The sequence below is a fragment of the Vidua chalybeata genome, chromosome 3 (assembly GCF_026979565.1).
Source record: "Vidua chalybeata isolate OUT-0048 chromosome 3, bVidCha1 merged haplotype, whole genome shotgun sequence".
NCBI classification, from domain to species: Eukaryota; Metazoa; Chordata; class Aves; order Passeriformes; family Viduidae; genus Vidua; species Vidua chalybeata.
In genome coordinates this window covers 110,699,090-110,716,618 of record NC_071532.1, presented here as the reverse complement: position 1 = coordinate 110,716,618, position 17,529 = coordinate 110,699,090, and the positions used below count along the sequence as shown (strand labels likewise).

Genomic DNA, 17,529 nt, shown 5'->3' with positions numbered 1-17,529 from the left:
TCAGCCATCTCAACCTGCAAACCTAAAATCAGTAAATATCTACATTGCCTCGTGAGGCAGCTGCACCCAAATTCCAGATTTTGACTTGTTCTTAGCATCTAACCAACTGTCCTCTACAAGTACCTGATACCATCCCCAGACCAGAAAGGATGAAGATACAACTGCAGTAAACAACACAGAAAGAATATTCCCAAATTCCCAGCAAGAATATTCCAAATCCTGACTCCTGAACAGCATTTGAATTGCACGGAGTAAATAAAGACCAAGGGCACACCCTAAATGAGAAAAAAACCCCAAAAACTCAATAGCTGTTCATGATGTGAGTGCCATTTCCAGAGAAATGAACAGCACATAATTATGTAATTAACAATTATGATTGTCTAAATAATCTCATTGTAGGGTTGGAGCGAGTCAAATTACATGATTAAGCTCAGATTCAGCATTTCTAGGGGGCTTTTTGTTTGGTGTTTTTTCTTTTTTCTACACAAACTGGTATTTGAATGAGATTCAACATAATATGTGGAGAAGTGTCATTACAGAGAGAAGAAAAAATTATGAAATCAACCTTAAACTCCTGACTGTACAAGAAGGGCATTGTGTAAAGGCCTCTAGGAGATATGGCCTGATCCACTCAACCAAATCCAGCACAGGCAGCCCAAAACTCTCTGGGAGAACATGGAATTCCAGCCTGATCGAAGTACAAGCACTGAAATCCTCATAGAGGCTTAAACATTCCCTGTATGATATCCTCCTGTGTCTTATGAAAGGAAAATCCCCTAAAATTTCGATGGATTTTATTAATTGGTGTCCAAGGCCCTGCTTGATGTGGCCCTGAGCAACCTGGGATAGCAGAAGGTGGCCCTGCCCATGGCAGAGGGGTGGAACTAGAGGAGCTTTAAGGTCCCTGCAATCCAAACCATTCCAGGACTCCAGAATTGTATTTATTCAAGTATTTTCAAGACAGCCCAAAGGCATAAACTTTTTAAAGATACATGTCTCTCAAAAATTTGCCATAAAAAACCCAAGAGCAACATCCTCTCCCTCAAACAAATAATTTTCAAATACAGTGCTTGTGACACCAGGCAGAAACTGTGAAACAATGGAGAATTTTGAGTTCAACCACAACTCAGACATACACTTTATTAAAAATCAGTAATTTTCCAATTAGGAGGAAATTTACATCCAAGGCTGGGTTGGACAAGGTTTGGAGCAACCTGGGATAGTGGGAGGTGCCCCTGCCCATGGCAGGGGATGGACCTGGATGAACTTAAGGTCCCTTCCAACTCAAACCTTCCTGTGATTCCATGATTTTATGTTAAAGCAATAATGGCTTTTTCCATGTAACTGTTTCATTGTTTGCCTTACAAATGGATTCTTTTCATCAAATGCTCCTTTTAGAACTTTCTGAAGGAAGTAACATTTTTACTTTTATGGTTTCAGAGTGGACAAACCCAGACAGAGCTCTAGCTATTCCTCCAGGAGCTGACATTACCTCTGCCTCATCCAGGCAGTGCTGAAATCAATACTGCAGGGCTTACAAAACAGAAAGTCCCTTCCCACTCCTTCGGTTCAAACCTGTCTGCAGCCCGTTGGACTCCTTGGAGCCACTGGATGCTCCAATAGTTTTGGCAATGCAAGTTCCCATTTTCACTCGGGTCAGCCAGAACAAGATCAGACCACATTCCTGGTGGCCAGCAGGTGATCTGTGCTTGTGTAAGCTCAGGCACAAAGGCACAAGTTTATCTCCATGTCCAAACGCAGCCAGCTCACTCTGCAGAACCACCTGCAGTGAAAAGAGCAGCTGAAGAACAGACTACAAAAACCAGCAGCCCACTGAGACAAGGTCTGTGTGGCAGTAAGATCCTGGCAATGGAATTCATCCACCCTGGCTGCAGAGCCAAGAAAACCACTTGCACCTCCAAAGAGCTCAATGGTTTGTTCACACATCACCAGGTGAAACAGGAGAGTAAGTTATTCCTCCTCATTTAATGAGAAAGGATTAAAAATGTATTAAAATTCAAAAGTGTCCCAAGAATGATTTTAGCAAGAATTAGGGGGAACACTCCAATTTCTTGGAGTTGATCTGCCCTTCAACCAGAGAACAGCTGCCTGGAAGGTACCAACCCTAATAATGCTGTGACTAGAATATTAACCAGTAACAGAATCACAGAATGGTTTGGGCTGGAAGGGACTTTAAAAATTATCCAGTTCCAACCCAATACCATGGGCAGGAACATCTTCCACTGTCCCAGGTTGTTCCAAGTCCTATCCAACCCTGGACACTTTCAGGGATGGGGCAGCCACAGCTGCTCTGGGCAACCTGTGCCAAGGCCTCACCACCCTCTGAGTGACATTATTAGGTAATCTTGAAAAAGATAATAATATTAGAGTAAGGTGTAACAAACTATTTAAATGTTTTTTAATGTGCCTTTTTGCTTCTGTTACTTGAAAGATGACTGAACAGCTTGGGTCCCTCCCAGCTGGCTATAGGGCAGAGGTACAGTATAGAGCAAGTGTCATCATAAATTAAAATTAAAAAAAAAAAAAAAGGAAAAGATACTTTGGTTCCAGTTAAAGCCTGAATGACCATCTTTGTAACCAATTAATTTGGCGAGGCATTTTTTGGTTTAGAAGCCACAGTCTCCTGTTATCAGTCCCTCATCTCTATTCTCTGAATCAGTCCCTCATCTCTATTCTCTCAAATGCTGTTCAGGATAGCCTTGGGCAGCCCCAGGGGATTAATCCAGCATTCCTCACTTTCCCAGGTGGAGGGAACTAGCAAGTGTATTCCAGGGCTATTAAAGGGTTAATTAGGTAGTGCTTTGTGCATAGCAGCTTCACTGTTTCAGCAAGTCTCGGGTGACACCTAATTAACAAATCTCTGATGAGCTGTTTCTTAGAGAGCTCAGCACCATGCTCCACGAAAATCTCCTTTATCATTCCAGCCACATGCTCCAATGTCCTGCTGCCCCTCTGCCCCTCGGTGAGGGAATGGATATCCGTGATTCTCCTGGCTGGCTCTAAGCTGTCAATCCTGCCCCCTCTCAATAAAAGTTTATTTACTAAACTTGGGAGCATTTCATACAAAGCAAAAAAACAGGCAGCTACATCAAAGCCTCCCTATTATCACTCCCTAGTGAACTGTGAAAATATAAATTCAAAGCTGACAAGCTAGTTAGACTTTTAACTAAAATCTGAGGGCAATTAACTTTAACCATGCCACTCTGCTACTGTACTCCTGGCACCAACTTTGAGAAGTGGCCCAAATTCCTCTGAGGAACAGAAAGACCATTTATCTCCTCTATTTATTCAGGGCAAACCTCCTCCTTCGTGTCAAGCTGGGAATGCAGCGTTGCTGACTGTGACTGGCAGTGATAAAGGAGCTGGTATGATTTTCAAATGAGCAGCATGTCCTGCTTTCCCAAATATTGGAGAAAAGTGAATAATATGCCCTCCTAAATAAGAGCCAGGTACCGATTTAGAGCTGCACACTGGGGAAAGGGTGCCTATAAATTCCTGGACAAATAAAGCTCCTGCCTTAAAAAGGATTTCTGCTTGTATCTACTACAGAAAGGTATTTTTATTTGCAGAACTTGGGAAAGGAAAGCAATCAGAAGTGACAGAAAGATCATTTATCTAAGGATAAGTTAGGAAGTGGCATTAATCTACAGAATAATTTCTGTACATGTGGTCCCTTCCAATGTTCCTTGAGGTCCTATCCATGTTCTGGGACTGAATCCTTTTATAAGCATGAAAAATGTGAACCCCTGGCTGTGGCTTGGGGGTTGGAATGAGATGATTTTTAAGGTCCCTTCTAACCCAAACCATTCTGTACTTCTGTTCTATGAAAAGAGTAAGACAGAAACTGTCACAAGCACATTGCTTTGCTAAGTATCTATATGGGAAGGAAAATAATATAAAGCTTTTATATATTTCCAATATATGATTATAAACCAAGAGCTTTGTACCTAAAGCTCAAAACAAATATTTAATATTTAGTGGAAGCTTTACATGTGGAGTCTCAAATCTTCATATCCAATGGAGAGAGGTGACCCTCAAATGCACAGCTCACACCTTAAGCAGGTTAAATGGCCCTTCACTGAAGCTTTTCTCTTCCCCTGCTTCTTAGATGTTACATCACTGTATTTAACCTCTCAGCTGGGATTAATCTCCCTCTCCTTTAGGCATTTAGCTTAACTCTGAAACAACTGGAGAATATTGCCTCGAATCAATCAGGATCACATCAACAAGGTATCCTGAAGGACAAAACAAGAAGCCAAGTGGGTGCCTCCTGCATGACACCCTGAAGGTGATTTTCTGTCCGGACCCTTATGTGGTGTCAAGCCCCACAACTCCCCCTTGGGTGCAATCTTATCTTTTCTTCCAAAGATTTCAGACCCACAAAAACAGAGTCTGACAGCCTGACAATCCAGGTTCCAGAAAAATCAGTTACTAACTAGGACAAAAGAGTTTTGCAGCTTTCAGTCCAAAATTTTCAACCATAAAAACTTATTGGAAAATCAGTACCAAAAGTGCTTTACAGATGTCATGACAAAATTCCAATCTCTTGTTGCCTGACATGAACTTGAGATAACTTTTCCTACTTCCCAAGCTTCCTCTGAGAGTGTGAACAGTTCCCATCCCTTCAGCCATTCTGTAAAGGTGAAGGGCATTTTGTTCTGCTGATAAAGGGAAGAAAGGAGTTTCAAGACTCAAAATTCTGTGATTGGAAAGGATCTGCCACAGCCTTGCAAAGCTTTAGGTCTGTGGAGGTACAGAATTTGGGAGCAGAAGGGCTCTACAAAAGCCCACTGGGGGTTAAAGCAGAGGGGCACCATCTCCTCTACCCCGGAAGATTCCCAGAAAGCAAGAGCAAGCTTGGCCTGGGCAGGGAGCCCTTTATTGTTATCAGTGTTTTTGTACAGCCAGTTGCCAGGAGTGACAAAGCTCTGTTTTCCAGGAGCAAGCGCTCAGATCAGAACCCCCAGGCCGGCGGTGCTGCGGAGCGAGGGCTCAGCCGCTGGGCGTCTCTTGGAGACGCCCATTTCCCTACGACAACGCCGGAAAAAGGAACGGGCCACGCTCCCTGCCTTTGGACCAGATCCATCACAGTTGCTACACACAGCATTCCTTTGCCATTTGGTAACTGACAAATGCCAGGCTTATTTAAAAAAAGGGGGAAAAAACCTGACCCTGCAGTTGGGGGAAAAACCCCCGAGCCTGCAGCGTTCCAGGTGGGAAAGCCTGGGCAAAGGGGGACTGCTGGAATGAGAGGAGGGCAGGGAATCAGCAGCACAAGAGGTACATGGAAGTCCTGGCTGTCAAAACAAGGGCTGCTGCTCTGCTTGACCACTTACACAAACACTCCTGCAGGAGAGATACTCCTGCACTTGCCTGACCTCAGCTTCCCAAGATCCACAAATTTCCGGGGTTACACACCCCCACCCTCAGCTGTGCCCTCAGGGGATGCTCTGGAGCACAGCATGCCTCTCCCATCCAGATTTTATGTAAACAGCCCTGCTTTTGCAGGGATTTCAGGAAAGCTGGAGACAGTCACGCTCCAGGACTCTCTGAAAGTTTAATTAAGTTGCAATGTCTTAAAACCACAATATGGGCGCTGTGGCTGTAAAGTTCAAAAGGTAAACAGGGAAGCACAGAATGCTCCCAAAAGCTCTACCAGAAATAACCATCGGGAGAAACTTGGGTGATACACTTTGCACTTCAGAATTCTCAATTATCATCTCAGTATTTCAATGCACTTCATGAAGAGCCACACACAACACAGATTAGGCTGATATCACTTCTTGAGACACATGAATCATTATCGGGTTTAGTGCTTGGGAAATTGGGATGCAAACTTGAGCCAAGGCTGCACAGAAGGTGGTGAAAGGGAACCAGAGAGCCCTGACTAAAGCCTGGCTGTGCTCACCTGAGCCAGATTCCTGGGATCCACTACAGACAAATCCCATCCTCCAAATCCAGAGGGGCTGGGAGAGAGGAGTTCAAAAGCAGTGATTAATAGGAGGCTTAGCAAGGCAGAAGTTAAAATAGGGACATTGTGCCTTCTCAGTGTGCAAGTTCCAACAAAAAAACTTCCTCTTCCAGCCGCTTGCTGACGTGTAGGATTACCCAATTTTCTCTCATCACCTCTAAGCTTGGCCCAGCATTCTCACTACTCTTAAGGTGAAATGTAAATGAATGCTTAACCTCCCAGCATCAGCACAGACACAGATCTTAAAAGGCTGAATTTAGGTCACTTTGGCCAAGGCTGAATTGCTCCCCACAGAACATTCCCTCTTTAAGTCAGGATGAGAAACATTTTTAGGGGAAAGCAAATTGAGAGCTGAATAATTTGACAGTCATGTGTTTTGTTATATCACTGCCCCAGACTGGAGCTGAGCAGCACCAGGAGGTTTATATAATTTATATATTAGGGTGGTCTTCATGGAACAAATGGAGTTTTGAACTGGTGCTATCACTACACTGAGTCCTTAGAAAAGGGAGATATTTAGAAAACTTAATAATCCACTGGGCTAAATGTGGTGTTTACAAACTGATTAAGGAGCTGATACTGGAATGAGTTGAGCCAGGCAAGTCAGTGAAGATCTGAAGCTCTAAAATAATTTGGGAGTTGTTGGAGGAACAGCTTTTGCTGATGTGACAGCAGGGACATGGAGAGTCAGCCGCCCCCAGAATGCATCAAGACAGAATTTGGGATGTTGTCTTTGACATATTTCATATCAAATTTCTTAGCGGCTTAATCCATTAGTAGTTGGAGAGAAATTCCACATCCACTGACACCCAGAGGACTTTACAAATATTTCATGAAACTTGAGAACTCTTCCAGTCACTTGGAGTATTTGGTGCTTTTCCAATATTTTTAAGAGTTTAAGCAGTAGATAAGATTTGGAGAGAACCAACAAAAACCTTCTGCTTATTTACTTGAACTGTTCCTCTTTTTCTCCACTAAATATAAACCTCATATCCATATTATGAGACATCAAAGAAGAAATATATAAATAAAGGGATTCCTAAAATAATAAAATTGCTTGATTTTTTTCCTCATCTAAGATTTTTTACTCCCTTATGAGATATAGTGGTTTAATGAATAATAAAAAAGCACCTTCAAGCTTGCACTTGACCACAGCAAGATGTTTGTAGCTATTACTAATTTTGTAACTGCAAATATTCATTGCAAAATACACAAGGTGACAATTTGAAATTAAAATATATTTTTTAGAAATTTTAAGAAAAATAAATTGTATTTTCTGTGAACTAGAAAACATTTCCTAATTAGCATTAGCCTTTGACTACCTTATACTACAGAAACTTTCTTCTACTCCCGAACTTAGATATTTCTTTGTGAAAAATATTGAGAATAAATAATTTTCTTTCAAGTATTGAAGCACTGAGTGACATTTAAATTCTTCAATATTCTGGAAAACAGGATTTTAGGGCATGAAATATTTTTGATCTTCCCTTCATTTGTTAAAAAACAACCTGTACCATACAGGTGACACAGGATCAGTGTTACCCTGAGCTGGGCTGGATTCTGCTGTCAAAAACACTTCCCAGCACTTGGAAGAAGTCAGCTCCTGGTGAAACAGAGCAGGCTTACAATAAATCCCAGTAAATAAAAAATTAAAAATCAAATGCTGTGGATAGGCACACTTCTCACCCTCTGTCCACTCTACTATCCGTGGTGAAATCGTCTTCGATCCTGACGTTCTGTGGGAGCTGAAAGTTTATCCAACATATGCTGGTTTTAAACTCCAGCAGAGGTTGCTGCAAAGGTGGCCACCAAACCACCCTGGGAATTCTGGATCCTGAGGGACTCCAGAACTTTCCAGCAGCATCATCGCAGCAGAACCTTCCAGAGGTCCATCCCAGGCTACAACCAAAAATTTCCGAGGAATTAACGATCACAAACAGCAGCACCTCCTGCTCCAAAGCCAGACCAACCTCCAGCCTCTCCTCCCCACACCCACTGCGTCTGTAGCGCTGTGACTCTGCAAATCCAAACACGACCAACTGTCCCCAAGGAGAGAAGGGACAAGTGACACACCACAGATGGATCACATCCCTTAATCTAGTGCAGGGAAGGCTTCAGACCCTGCTGTGTGCATGGAAATTTTGGAATCTTTTCAGCAGAGTATCCAAACTCTGTCCAACTCAGCAAAACTCTTGGGTTCTGTGGCCAATTTCCATTGTTATCACAGAATGGGCTGGGTGGGAAAGGACCTTAATCTAGTTCCACCCCCTTTCCACTATCCCAGGCTGCTCCAAGCCCTGTCCAACCTGGCCTTGGACACTTCCAGGGATCCAGGGCCAGACACAGCTTCATTCAGCTCCAGCTTTGGCTTCATTGTTTGCCAAGGACAATGTCACAGAATCATGGAATCACAGAATGTTTTGGTTTGGAAGGGACTTCAAAGACCATCTCACTCCACCCCACTCACACCTTCCACTATCCCAGCACATCCACTTGCTCCAAGCTCCATCCAGCCTGGCCTTGGACACTTCCAGGGATCCAGGGGCAGCCACAGCTTCTTTGGGCAACCTGTGCCAGGGCCTCCCCACCCTCACAGAGAACAATTCCTTCCCAATATCCCATCTATCCCTGCCCTCTGGCATTCCCTGCGTCCTGTCCCTCCATGCCTTGTCCCAAGTCCCTCTCCAGCTCTCCTGGAGCCCCTTTAGGCCCTGGAAGCGGCTCTGAGCTCTCCCTGGATCCTTCTCTTCTCCAGGTGAATATCCCCAACTCTCCCAGCCTGGCTCCAGAGCAGAGGGACTCCAGCCCTGGGAGCATCCTTGTGATCTAATATTCTAACAGGTCCACAAGTCCCTGTTCTGTTCTCTCAACAAATCAAAACAGGACAATATCCACCCTTAACTACAGATCTGAGACCTTTCCCACAGCGTATTCCATGAGAGAGAACAGCAAGTTCTCATCACCAGGATCCTGACAAGGGGCACATCTTTCACAGCTGATGCTGAAGCCACCTGAGCACAGAAGGCACCAACTGTCCCCGTGCATGATTTGTTTTCCCCATCATCCTCTTCCTCTTTCCTTAGCTGAGGGATATGCACAGTTATTACCAGATAGTGAAATTAATGACATGAATCAGCACTTTTGTCACATTTGTCCCTCTCTCTATGGCAATACACCATAATTGTTCAAAGGAAACACGCTGGGATTGATGGTGGTTTGCAGAGGGAGGCTGCAGATGTAGTGAAAAACAGACACCGGATTTCTTAACCTTGTCTTGACCTTGGGAAAACTCAAATAAGTCCAAACTAAATTCAAATGGCCAAGTTTGCAAACATGCCAGGGAGCTGGAGAGAGCTCAGAGAGACAAAGAACCAGTTTGGACACTGATGGGGAATTTCACCACCAAGTCACTCTCCTGCACCAGATATTTCTCCTAACTGGAGAGTTAAAAAAGCAAATATTCACAGCTGAAGAAAGAACGATCCAGCAGAGAAGCTGAAATACTGGATTGGAAGTGGAAAATCTTGTTTCTTTAGATTTTAAGCACTTTCTCAAGCTGAATCATTTCCTATGCTCCAACTTCTGGTTTGTTTAACCCATCTGAACCAACCAGCAGTTTCATAACCAGTTTGATGACCCAAAAATCAGAAGACACCCTTGAAGGAAGATTAGACACCCTTTAATGACACTAAGTCAGCAAAAACCAGATTGCTGTGAACACCCAGTCCTTGCAGGCTGCTTGAATAGATCCATCCAGCTGCCACCTCAAAGGTAATAAAATGTATCCCAATCCCTGATTTCTGAGAGAGACCAAGCTGCTGTTTCCATGTCATTCCCACAGCAGCATTATCCTCACAAATTGTCAGCCTAAATTCCACTCCTTCAGACACAGGAATAAGCAAATTCCTGCTCCAGGGAAAGCAGGGCAGGGAGGGAGACCAACTCATCATCAAGAACTTGCCCACCTGGCTTAAAAATCAACAGGAAGCCACCTGCTTAGTTCACACTTCCATATACAAATCCTGTTATGATAGGATCAAAAAAAGGTATTTTTCCTTGTTTTGAACTGCTGCACCGCATTTTTTTTTCTTTTTTTTTTTTTTTTAAGGAAAGCTCTTTGATCAGACAAATATTTTTAAAAGGAAAAACAAAACAAAACTGGTCTATAAAGCTCAGGCCCATGGCAAGGGTTGCTTGGGAGGAAGGGATTACACAGGACAAAAAATAAGGTAAGGTTTACTCCCTAGAAGCCAAACTCATATTCTTAGGTACTGGTGTGTTACTTTCTCCCAATACACAGTTAAAAAAGAAAAAAGGAAAAAAAAAAGAAAAAAATACAACTGCAAGAAAAAAAGCACAATTAGGATTTGTTTTGAGCACCCAGTTAAGCAGCTATGCCAAACATTGTTTTGTGGTCCCTTACACAATTCCACTACTTTAACCCTATCTACCCCATGGATAAAAGTGTTTCTAAATTATATTTTTATGCAATTTAATTTAGAGCTGAATTTCCTTCCTCCCCTTTTGATTTTCTTTTTTCCCCCCTCTTTTTTTTTTCTTTAAATCTCAGTGAAAAACCCCACTGGAGAACCACCTTTGCAGGACAAGGTGTTATAAAATATACAGATGGTAATATATATAATATACAGCACAGAAATGCCAAAAGCCAGTAGGAAATCAGGTCAGTTAAAGCCTTTTACCAACACAGACCTGCCTCTTACACCATAGGTTCTCCCCAATTATTTCATCAGATCCATTTATGGATTTGTTTTTTTGTCCATGCAGTGTCTGAGGACTGGATATGGCCAATTGAGCAACCTCAGGATATTTAAATTGCAAAAGCAACTTAAAATCAGCCATCCTGATTTCAGAACCACTTAATCTCAATACAAAGCCATGTCAATGATTTCCTCTTTTTGAGAGGGGAAAAAAATTCTTGAGTTTTTTTTTTTTCCTTCCAAAAAGAAAAAAAACCCAGAAATACTCCAACGTGACAAAGTTCTGATTGCCCTTTTCCTCTTACAAATTTCCACAGCCTAAAAGCTTCCACGATGCAAAAAAAAGCAAAGGCAGCAAAAATCCACCTCCAAAAAACGCAGCACAGCTTTCACACCAAGTGTAGTTAAAAAATGACTAAGTTTTCTTGATATATGAATTTGTGGGTAAACCATTTATCAATGACCTGTTTACCTGTGCAGCAGAGTCCCTCAAGCCGAGGACCATGTCATTCCCCTTTGACTGATTAATTAGCCAGTCAAGGGATATTTTTCACTGTGAGGCAGGATGGGTTATTCCAGCTAATGCCTGGTCTCTAATGGTAACACATTAAAGCCAACTTGGCTCTTTAAGCCTCTGGAAGTGACCAAAAGGGAAGGAGAGAATATAAATCAAAAAGAGCTCCCCCCAGTCTTGTTTCTGTTCCTTAACAACCCCCACAAGGAACAAATGTGGAGGCAAGACTTCTCCAATGAAGAGAGGAAGAAAAAGCACCTTTACTTCCAGATTGGGAGATATCTCGTCCTCTCCCTCTCTCCTGATATCTGAACAGCAATAATTTATCCTCCAGTTGATTAACAAGGTGCTTATAGAATAGGCAACAAAACATCAATACTTTGCTCTTCCTCTTTTTTTTTTTTATCAAAAGCACAACTAGGACAGAATGCTGGGTAAAAGAAATTCTTCCTGGTGTTCCTGAAACATTCTCATCCGCATGGAGAAATATTTAATATATGGCCCAAATTAACACCTGGAGCCTAATTAATTTTCTGATTTGCTACGTAGGATGTTGCAAGTTACCAGCTCAAAGCTCGTAACAGGGCTTTAGATCCACTTTCCATGGGTCTGTGCAGCCAGATTTGCTCTACCTGTACCACCTGTGCAGGGGGTTGGAACTGGATGATCTCTAAGGTTCCATCCAACCCAAACCATTCTGTGGTTCTATGATTTAGCCCTTCAGCTGTACTGTCTGTTGTCCTCCTTGTCACTTTGTGTCACCAGCCTGTCCTGGCTGCTCCTCAGGTGCAGGCAAAGGCCTTGCACCGCTCACTGCTGGCAGAATCTGGTTTGGGGTTGTTTTTTGATCTTCTTTTTGACTCTTTTGGCTGTTAAGACTCCATGGTAGGGGGCAGAGCAAAACTGGAGAGGTCAAAGAAGTTCCTGCAGTACTACGGAGGCTGTAAAAATACCTTGATAATAATTACAGAATGGTTTGGGTTGGAAGGGACCTTAAAATCTTTCCCATTACACCCTTTTCCATGGGCAGGGACACTTTCCACTATCCCAGGTTGCTCCAAGCCTCATCCAGCCTGTCCTTGGACTTTCAGGGATCCAGGGGCAGCCACAGCTTCTCTGGGCAACCTGTGCCAGGGCCTCCCCACCCTCACAGGGAACAATTTTCTCCTCATATCTCATCTGAACCTCCCCTGCCTTGTCTCAAGACCATTCCCCCTTGTACTACCACTTGAGACTAAAATTCTGAAGCAAGTCTAAGCAGCAGAGGTTTCAAAGATATGAAGACTTCAAAATATTTAATGACTGAACAGCGAAGGCCAAGAGATCCACGTGCACAAGGACAGGGACTCCAGCAAGAGCTCATCTCCTTTAGCCACACAGAATCCAAGCACAACACAACCACAGGAATCCAACTTCAGTAGCGGAGCTGCTCACAGAACAGCTTCTGGGAGATGTTTTACTTAAACTGATCCATCTCTGCCCATCCCAACGGGTCTAAAAGTGTTAAATTCATCTTTTTTCTTGGCGTCACTCACTGAGGAGCTGGGATTTCCCTCAGGAGACTCCTCCAGTGCCCCGCTGACATCACTGTGAGGAAGCCTGCTGAAGAGTAAGTCTGAGTCTTCCTTTTTCTAATTGAAGTTCTCACCCCCAGTCCCATTCCTGGCTTTTGCCTACTCTGATTACTGTCCCTTCCCTTCCTCTGCTCCTCCCTCCCCATGACCCCCAGGTATTTATAGGCAGAGAGGTCATCTTTTTTCTGCCTCTTTTCTGAGATGAACGTATCCAGTTCCTCCACTCTCTCCTTCTAGGACATGCCCTCTAACCCTGTCTCCCATTTTACTAAATCCTTTTGGACTCTCTCCAGGTTTTTGATGTAGTTTTTATTTTTTTTCTGTTCTGCTTCTCAGCCCCAAATACCTTATGCTAACTGTGGTCTCCAAAGCAGAACAGTGAAAAATCTGTGTTAATTTGTAACTCATTTTCCTCTTCTGCAGGTTTTTTTCCCTTCCTTGGCATTGCCAAAAAAGGGAGCAGCAAATTAATTTATGTGCTAACCCTGCAACAGTTTTGGTCGTGGGTAAAAAAAAACTCTAAGATTTAACTTGCAACTTGACTAAAAGTCACAAGTGTGAAACCCCACAAACACCAATATCATGATTGGTATTTTGCAGGGAGAAAGTCGAGGTGCAGGGAATGGTATCAGTTCACCCATAATTTCAGGGAGCCCATGGCAGAGCCAGACTTTAATGCATTTTCAGCTATGTCCCTTAAGATTAGCCAACAGGCTTTTCTGATAAGTGCTGGGAAATATAAATCAGTTGAGGAAGTTCTGCAAAATGTGTCAGAAGACAATTTCCTGATTAAAAAAAAAAAAAAAAAAAGTGAAAAAGCACCAGGGGTGGACAGTTCCATTTCTAATGCCTAACAAGGAAGAAATCACTGCAAGCCTGAGACTTTTGGGCTACTTGGATTGGGTGGCTTAAGGGAACTTACGCAGGTTTACATCCAAGTTACACAAACTTGGAGGAAGCAGATTACTCATGGAATGGCCTGAGCCATGCATGTGTGATGGATGCAAAACACTCAGGTTTTTATGCATCTCCAGCAGGGCTTGAGCAAATCAGAGCTGGCCCCCCCAGCCCCCAGAGCGAAATCAGTGCCAGAATCATGTTGTTCAGCAACCAAGTTGGGACTGTCTGCAACTCATTCCCAAATCCTCAGCTTCACTCAGAAGCATTTTCTCCAGTGATAAGGCTCCATCAGGAAACACAGCTGGATGGAGGAAGGAAATTCTGAGAAGCAAAAAAAAATAGTGGGGGTTCCAGGAAGTTCAACCAGATAGGAACTAATGGAATTTGTTTTTCTGTCTCCCCAGCTCCCCAGTGTTCCTAAGCAAGTGAGAAAATCACAGGGAGAAGTGGTGGCAAAAAACAAGTCTGGCAGACCTTAGCCTGCAAAACAGGTCCTCACTGCAGGTCTCCAGAGAGCACCATAATTACAATTCAATATTTTCGATCACTTGCTCTCCCTGGGAAAAACTGCAGACGTTTTCAATTTAGGTCCACTCTGAAGCCCAGCCATTGTTTTCTTCCCCACCTCATTTTTTGACTTGTATATATATATATTTTTTAAACAAAGCTCCCTTATTAAGGAGGTTTGAGTTGGACACATGATTTATCAAAAATAATTTTAAAAAAAGGACTGTTATGTTGAACATTTAGGAGAATTAGAGGTTGCAATTGCCTCTGATTAGTAACACGTATCCCAGAACCATCAAAACAACAGCATTGTAGTTTTATTACTTCTAGAGAAACTCCTTTTGACCCTCAGGGGCAAACAGCATTTCCTTCCACATCCTTTGCAATTCCCCTCTTTTGCAATCTTTACAGTCCTCTAGCCAACTCCCTCTTCCTTTGATAAGGTAGATAATCCAAGTTTCAACATTCCCCACTTACTGCTGCAGAGCTGGTGTGGAACAAGAGAAAGGATCCATTACCAGACCAATCCTTGGCCACTGAGACACTTAAAAAGGGAGTCTGAGATCAGCCCCACAGTTCAGAGAGCTCAGATTAAGAGAGCATCTCCTGCCAAAGGCTACTTGCACAGTCAAGATCATAGAATGACTGCTAATGACCACACTGGAAAAGAGTGGACAGGACTGACTGGAACAGTGACACATCTGATTTGCTGAGACCCTGTTTATCACTGCAGCAGTTCAGGGGTGACAGATTTTTGACAAGCACTTCAGAAGAGCCAGGATTATCCTCCTGGTCCAGAGACCATCACTGAGCCTTGAGTTCTTCCACTAATTCCCCTTGGAGCATTAAGCACAGACGGAATTCCCTCTGTTTTGCTTTTTTCTTCTCTTTTCCTAACCTCTAAAAGCAGTTTGTTGTGACACCAGCCAACCAGCCAGACCTAGTGCAACAGTGGGGAGGTTTAGATTAGATTTAGGAAAAATTTCATCATGGAAAGGGTTGTCTAGCACTGGAACAGGCTGCTCAGGGGAGTGGAAGAGTCACCATCCCTGGAAACGTTCAAGAAACACGTGGCTATAGCACCTGAAGACATGGCTAACTGGTGAATAGACTTGGATTGTAAAGGTCTTTTCCAGCCTTAACAATTCCATGATTCTATGATCTCTTCTGCCCCTTAAGTGACCTCTTTTATCCACACACTGAAATTTTGTCATGGGCTTAAACTGGAGGCATTAGGGAAGGCTGATAATCAAAACTTCAGACAAACTCCTGAAGAAGTTGCCATAGGTGACTCTGCTCTGAGCAGGTGACTCCTCTGGAGACCTCCAGATCTCCTCTAGTCTCAGCAATTCTGTAATTCTGTGAAAAGCAGTTCCTGTGTCTCCCCATGAAGTTGCACCCAAGTTTTTCTGATCCCAGACTGAAACAAATAGAAATAAGAAAAAAAGAATTAAGCTGATAATCTTTGTCAAAATATCAAGAGTGGAACGGTAGCTCTGTTGGGGTCATTCAGTGCACATCAAATGTGTGCTGAATGCTTCTCAAACTGCATCTCTGAGAACACAAGAGGGAGATGGTACCTCAGAAAGAGCCTCAGAGACAGGACTTCAAGCTATAAAAGCATGGAATGGGTTGGGTTGGAAGGGACCTTGGAGATCATCCAGATCCACCCTTTGCCATGGGCAGGGACACCTTCCACTACCCCAGGTTGCTCCAAGCCCCATCCAATCTGGCTTTGGACACTTCCTGGGATCCAGGGGCAGCCACAGCTTCTCTGAGCAATCTGTGCCAAGGCCTCACCACCCTCACAGGGAAGAATTTCTCCCCAGTATCCCATCTAACTCTGTCTTTTATAAGTTTGAAGCCTGTTCTGTGTCCTGTCCCTGCAGGTCCTTGTAAATGGTCTCTCTCCATCTTTCTTGTAGCCCTTTTCAGGTCACAATGAGGTCACCCCAAAGCTTCTCTTCTCCAGGCTGACAATCCCAATCCTCTCAGCCTTTCCTCACAGCAGAGCTGCTCCATCCCTCTGATCATCCTGGTGCCTCCTCTGCACTTGCTCCAACAGCTCCAGGGGTTTCTGGGCTGAGCCATGGCCAGCTCTCACCCACCAGCACCCCAAAGTCCTTCCTCCAGGTCTGCTCCACCCCTTCATCCTCAGCCTGGATTGATCCCAGGGGTTGCCCTGATCCAGATGCACCACCAGCACTTGGTCTTTTTAAATCCATGAGATTCCTGTGGCCACTGCTCCAGCTTTTCCAGGATCAACAGGGATACTTCCATGTATCATCTCCATTGCAACCACAGCCGGGAACCTGCAATCAGATTCATGGATAGGAACAGTTCTGGATCCTGTGGAAGTATGGAAGTCCTTATCCTGTCACCAGGGAAAGCAGCCCAGGGTTGTAGGAGCTGAAATCTGAGGGGAACTGGAGCCTACCACAACCTGCAGGCAAACCCAGGGCTCTGCTGGGCACCAGGGCCCCTCCTACCTCATCTCCACGTAGGAACAACTCAGTTCCAGGAGAATGGCAGCACCTTCCTGCTCCTGCAGGGAGCTCTGTGCCAAAGCAGGGAAATTCCCAGAACTCAGGGATTTCAAACCAGAAGGCAAACACAGAGAATTCCTGCAAAGCCTCACGGGGCACTTCCCTTTGTGCCACCTTAAGGACCAGGCTCCAGAACAAGATGGAAAGGGATCATAAGAGTTCATGGGTGCAGTGCAATGAAACTGCTCAGAGCTGGAGGGCCTGAGCAATGCACTTCTGTTCTGTGCAAACTCCACAGATCTCTGATCCATGAAGAGAAGGAGAAGGGGGAGCTGGGGGAAGCAATTGTGCTGCCTCTGGCTTCCTCCCCCTGTGGCTGCTCAGCAGCAGCCAGAAGACAACAATGCAGCTCCAAATTCTGTTCCCTCCTGCCTGGATTTGCATGAGGAAATTTGGATGCTTAGGAGGGAACAGGCTGTGACTTTTCTGCCAGAAGTTTGAACCATTTCAGGAAATCTGCACAGTAGCCATCAGCCAGCCACTGCATCTGTCAATGCACTGGCAAAAACATGCACAAACTTAGACACCCTTCATAAAATCCATGTGATTAGCAGTGTTTATCCACAAAAGAGCAAATGTTCTGCAGGAAAATGTCCCAGAAGAAGCAACTTTCCAACTCTGAATTTCAAAAGATGTAGAACATAGAGAGAAAACAATACCAACTACTTGAGACAACTCATGAGTGGGCAAAATCTGCTGCCTCAACCCCAGCAATGCTGAGCTGCTTTAAATCCCAGTTTGTCCTGCTTCCCATTGATCTGACAGCAAGGGAGCCAAG

At 44.0% G+C, this 17,529-nt stretch overlaps 1 protein-coding gene across 2 annotated transcripts in view; it reads right to left on the bottom strand.

Annotated features, from left to right (window-relative positions):
* Positions 1-17,529, bottom strand: part of PINX1 (PIN2 (TERF1) interacting telomerase inhibitor 1) — a 63,879-nt gene that overhangs the window by 30,821 nt on the left and 15,529 nt on the right. The window lies entirely within an intron of this gene.